Genomic DNA, 6,000 nt, shown 5'->3' with positions numbered 1-6,000 from the left:
CATAATGCCTGCTTTTCGGCATTTCAGCTTTTCGGCTTTTGCCAATCTAGTCTATGAGTGGGTGTCGTTCACACACCTGATTTGCAACAACTGCTACCGAAATCTCCCATGATATCCTAGACATATCAGATCCAAAAAACAATGGCAACCATCATAAACATACTTACCATAATCGGCCATCAATACCTATGGCCCTTGAGATCCTACCTTTGCCAAGACTAGAGACTAGATCTAGATCTAGTCGTTCCACTTGTCCAAGCCTTCGATTAACAGCCTCTGGATCACACTAACACCAAAACAAATCAATTGTTACAACCCTTAGAGCCTTAAGCTCCAATCGACAGCCTCCCTATGCCTTTAGGGATTTCGGCTTTTCTAAAACCCAAAATAAAGAATAGATTTGACTACCTACCTCAGGTTCTTTCAACCAAAACGATTCCACTTCAGTTTCTACTCAAATCTGATGCAAATCCAGCCCTTAAACACTAGCAGAAATCGAATCTTAGAGATCTAAGATTCGGCTATATGTCCCTAAAAACTATGGTGTTTTCAGCTTTTGGAACTGTGAAGAGGAAGATGATTTGGTATGGTGGTTTTTGCAGTGGTACTGCTGACAGGGGTTGAGGTTTAGAGGATGTGAAAATCAGCCAAAAGAGATGAAGAAAATAGGAGGATTTTAACTAGAAGAAATCGGCACAAGAAACAACTTTCGGGATTTCGGCTTTTATGGCAATAGGCTATAGGGGTTTAGAAAAGAATGGGAATGAAAGAGGAGATGAGTAGAATGGCAGGAATGTTTCGGCCAGGGAAGAAAAGAAGGAGAAAAAGAAAATAGAAGTAGAGAGGAGAAGAGAAGGAAGAATTCAGAACTCAGGAGATCTAACTTTTTGTTTTTGGCTTTTTGCGACACTGAGAAGAGAATTGAATGAAAGGGAAGGCTCAATGTGGCTAACCCTAATTTGGCAAAACAAAAAGAAAATAAAGCTTGCCCTAATGGCCATTCAGACCCACAACCCAACCTTCCTAAAGCCCTAGCCGAATTTCCACTTAAGCTCTATCACATGCCCAGTACATGCACACAAAAATAAAAGTAACAACATGCTTACCTTGTGACCTGAACTCTGGCTCCCCCTAAACATCCACACGTCACTCCCCCAAACACCTAGGTGGCGCCACATGCCACTTTACCACAGATCTTTTTGTGTCCTATTTTACCACCTCAATTTTAAAAGCCCATATCACCAGAACCCTCTCCCCCAAAATTAAAATTTAGGAATTGTCTTGAATTAAATTTACTCTTGGGCCTTTTAAAGGCCCACCAACATACTTAGACCCACATTAGACAGTCGAAACACAGTATTTCTAAAATTCATTGAAAATTACAGAAATCCCAAAAATTGGGGCGTTACACCTTTCTTCTTGATACAAAAGAATGTACCAAGAGAAGCCATGGTTAAGGTTTGGCCAAGCTTCCAAGCTTAATAGTAAGCGATTTCGAGCTCCGTTTTTAATGTTCTATGTATTTTTGAAATCCCGGTAACATGATTTGCTCATTTCTACCATTATTTTGAGTTAGGATTTATTTTTAAAAATTTACCCATGAATGATATGCATGTATTTTAATGTTCAATGGTAGAATATGAAGATTGAAATTATGTTAAACAACTTTTGCTAAGCGATTTTACGTGAAAACGAGTAAAATGACATAATCGGTAAAAATACCTAATGTTCATAAGTACATGTTAGAGTGAGAATTTGATGTTGCCACAGAAGGGAAAATGATCATCATGTCATAAAACATAAGAAAATAGGAAGAAGTTTAATTCCTGAACCTTGGGGAAAAAGTGCAAATATGCGAAAGTTTAGGGGTCAAAATAAAAATTTTTACAAATATGATTTTTAGACCCATATGAATAGTGTGACTAATTAATAGGCTAAATATGATATTATAGATCAAGGAAATCGATTCTTGGGCTTAAATCGAGAAAATACAAGGTTATGGACTAGAATGGTAAATTGCCATTTCCGGATCCGAGGTAAGTTTGTACGTAAATAATTTATTGATTCTTTTTATTTTATTATATTTTGTTATCATATGAAATATGGCAACCTATGGAATGATTATTTGTTGTAAATTTCAAATTGAAAATGGACTATGAATAAATTGTTACATGTTAGAAAGTGAGGAATTTGCCGGTTGAGCCTTCAGAATAGAAACGATACGAATAATCTATTGTGAGGTCATGTGTGTAGTACTAAGTGCACGTTACTATGTGTACTAGATTATTGGTCGCATGTGTAGTACTATGTGCAGGCTACTATGCGTACCCGATAACTTGGATCACGTGTGTAGTACTAAGTGCAGGCTACTATGCGTACCAGATAGCATTGGCTACAAGTGTGAAAATATGTGCAGGCAACTAAGTATCAATTATTATTTCGAAGAGATATTGTATGAGATTACCTGATACTGGAAATATTATTGGGGCTATCTAATCCCTGAGGAATTCTTATATTATGAAAATTTTCCTTGACCTTAACGTTAGACGAATATATTGTCAGTCTGATTGGGTTATGATCTGCATGGTTCTGTTTTTCTCTAATATTTTGTTATATTCTGCCTATTGAGAATCGATGAGAAATTGGGTATGGTGCCATGATTCTGTCTCTACTGATCATTGCTCTGACTGATTATAAACACACACACACACACACACACATATATATATAAATGAAAAGCATATAGTTCCAGTCGTATTTTTTCTCAGTGGTTTAAAATGATGTTATTCTAGATTTCTTTATTTTAGGCTTCTCCGTCTAGAATTTCTCTATCTTAGATTTTCTGGTTATATTTATATTGTAACTTGTTGATCATGGCTTGCATTTAGAGCATGACCTCCAGCTTGTGATTGATGTATATAAAGAACAAGTATGACTATACCTCTGAATTGATCCTAATAGTGTGGTGAAATTTCAAGTCCTAATGTGTATGGTGGATTTCCTTTCTCAAGTAAGTTAATTAGAGTTAATGTATTCAGTTGAGGTACCAGTACTACTTATGCTAATGCATTTGTTATGGTCTTCGATTGGCATGATGAGTGAATTTGGAATGATGCATGTTGAATCATTCTGTTGAATAGAAGAGAGAACTTTTTTTGAAATATCAATTACGGATGAATAAGGTCGACTTGATTGTTCAATCTGTATAGAATATATGTTTAGAATTTAATGAGATGTGCTTGCTTGAGAATAAGATTTTATTTCTTCATGGGTAAAAAGACGAATAGTCTAATTAAGAAGTGTATGTTTCCTAGAAGAATCGTATGCGATAAGAAGATCAGATATTGATAATGTGAAGATAATCTGGGTATCTAAAAATGCTGAAATGATCATTATTTATCTTTGAGTACAAATTCTTGAAATGTTGAAAGTTTAAAGATGTATAGCAAAAATCATCAGAATTATTTTTACCGTTTGGGAATTAGAATGGAAATAGAAAAGGTTAATATGGATTTTCTTGTTTGGATCATTCCTGTCCTTGAAAGAGGATAGTGATATATAGCGTTGTTAAACGTTATGAAATGTGTAAATTATGCTGGTATACCAGAATGTAACCTCACCAGATTCATAGAATTTCATGTCTTTATGAATTTTGGATATCATGAAATTTTAATCTCCACTAATCAGATTGAGATCCGAGTTTCATATCATGATTTCTTTGGAAAGCCAGAAGAGGCTTGGAATAAAGAGTAGCTGAGGGTTGAATTGACAAATAATCGGACTGTGTGAAATTATAAAAAGTATGAGGTTGAGATAAACTGATTAGTTTTACTATTCGAATCTGAAAAGATTCGGGTGTGAATGTATATGTAACATGATGGTATGGCTCGGACTTTTGAGTACATGAGCTTTCTGGTAGAGATTAAGTTTCAGTAAAAGTATTGTGAAGTGAATACCACTTGTAATTTTTGTATGTAAAATTTAAATAGACAGGTAGTAAAAGTTTAGCCTGAGTGAAAGTTCATTGACATCAATTATAGGATTGAGGAATCCAAGTGAAAAACCCAAAACCACTTTTCTGGTGAGATTTTCGGGGACGAAAATCCCTAAAGGGGGAGAAATGTAACATGCCGATTTTGGGCCTAGTCGGAACAGTGGTTTCGGGACACAAAATTGATGATGAAAATTTCATTTTATTATAGTTTTATGGTCTACGACTTCACGAAATGATTTCATGAAAATTTCGTTTGAAAATTTTGACGTTTGCTCACTCAATTTAGTAAAAATGACTAAATTGTAAAAAGTACAAAAGTTGAGTTTCATATGTTAGAGGTGTCTAATAGTCATGAAATTTTTAATAGGAGGTCCTTAAATGATAATTAAACCATTGAATAACTTGTTGGACAAAACTGGCATTGTTTGGGTAAAATTTGAAAGAATAGTAAAAAGGGCATTTTGGTCATTTAGGGTAAAATGAATTAAAAGACAAATTTTAAACCACAAATGTGTCCCTTTCTTCTTGATACAGAAGAATGTACCAAGAGCAGCCATGGTTAGGGTTTGGCCAAGCTTACAAGCTTAATAGTAAGTGATTTCGAGCTCCGTTTTTAATGTTCTATGTATTTTTGAAATCCCGGTTAACATGATTTGCTCATTTCTACCATTATTTTGAGTTAGGATTTATTTTTAAAAATTTACCCATGAATGATATGCATGTATTTTGATGTTCAATGGCAGAATATGAAGGTTGAAATTGTGTTAAACAACTTTTGCTAAGCGATTTTACTTGAAAACGAGTAAAATGACATAATCGGTAAAAATACCTAATGTTCATAAGTACATGTTAGAGTGAGAATTTGATGTTTCTATAGAAGGGAAAAATGATCATCATGTCATAAAACATAATAAAATAGGAAGAAGTTTAAATTCTGAACCTTGGGCAAAAAGTGCAAATATGTAAAAGTTTAGGGGTCAAAATAAAAATTTTTACAAATATGATTTCTAGACCCATATGAATAGTGTGACTAATTAGTAGGCTAAATGTGATATTATAGATCAAGGAAATCGATATTTGGGCTTAAATCGAGAAAATACAAGCTAAGAGACTAGAATGGTAAACTGCCATTTCCGGATCCGAGGTAAGTTTGTACGTAAATAATTCATCGATTCTTTTTATTTTATTATATTTTGTTATTATATGAAATGTGGCTGCCTATAGAATGATTATTTGTTGTAAATTGCAAATTGAAAATGGACTATGAATAAATTGTTACATGTTGGAAAGTGAGGAATTTCCCTGTTGAGCCTTCGGAATAGAAACGATACGAATGATCTATTGTGAGGTCATGTGTGTAGTACTAAGTGCACGCCACTACGTGTACGGGATTATTGGTCGCATGTGTAGTATTATGTGCAGGCTACTATGCGTACCCGATAACTTCGATCACGTGTGTAGTACTAAGTGCAGGCTACTACGTATATCAGATGGTTAGGTCACGTGTGTAGTACTAATTGCAGGCTACTACATGTACCGGATAATTGGTCGCATGTGTAGTGCTAAGTGTAGGCTACTATGCGACCAGATAGATTTGGCTACAAGTGTGAAAATATGTGCAGACAACTGAGTGTCAGTTATTATTTCGAAGAGATATTGTATGAGATTACATGGTACCCGAAATATTATTGGGCCTATCTAATCCTTGATGAATTCTTATATTATGAAAATTTTCCTTGATCTTAACGTTAGACGAATATATTTTCAGACTGATTGGGTTATGATTTGTATGGTTCTGTTTTTCTCTAGTATTTTGTTATATTCTACCTATTGAGAATCGAAGAGAAATTGTGTATGATGCCATGATTCTGTCTCTACTGATCATTGCTCTGACTAATTATACACACACACACACATATATATATATGAAGAGCATATGGTTCCAGTCGTACTTTTTGTCAGTGGTTTAAAATGATGTTATTCTGGATTTCTTTATTCTGGGCTTT

The sequence above is a fragment of the Gossypium arboreum genome, chromosome 8 (assembly GCF_025698485.1).
Source record: "Gossypium arboreum isolate Shixiya-1 chromosome 8, ASM2569848v2, whole genome shotgun sequence".
Classification (NCBI taxonomy): domain Eukaryota; kingdom Viridiplantae; phylum Streptophyta; class Magnoliopsida; order Malvales; family Malvaceae; genus Gossypium; species Gossypium arboreum.
The sequence above is the reverse complement of the archived record's forward strand: the minus strand, read 5'-3'. Positions refer to the sequence as shown.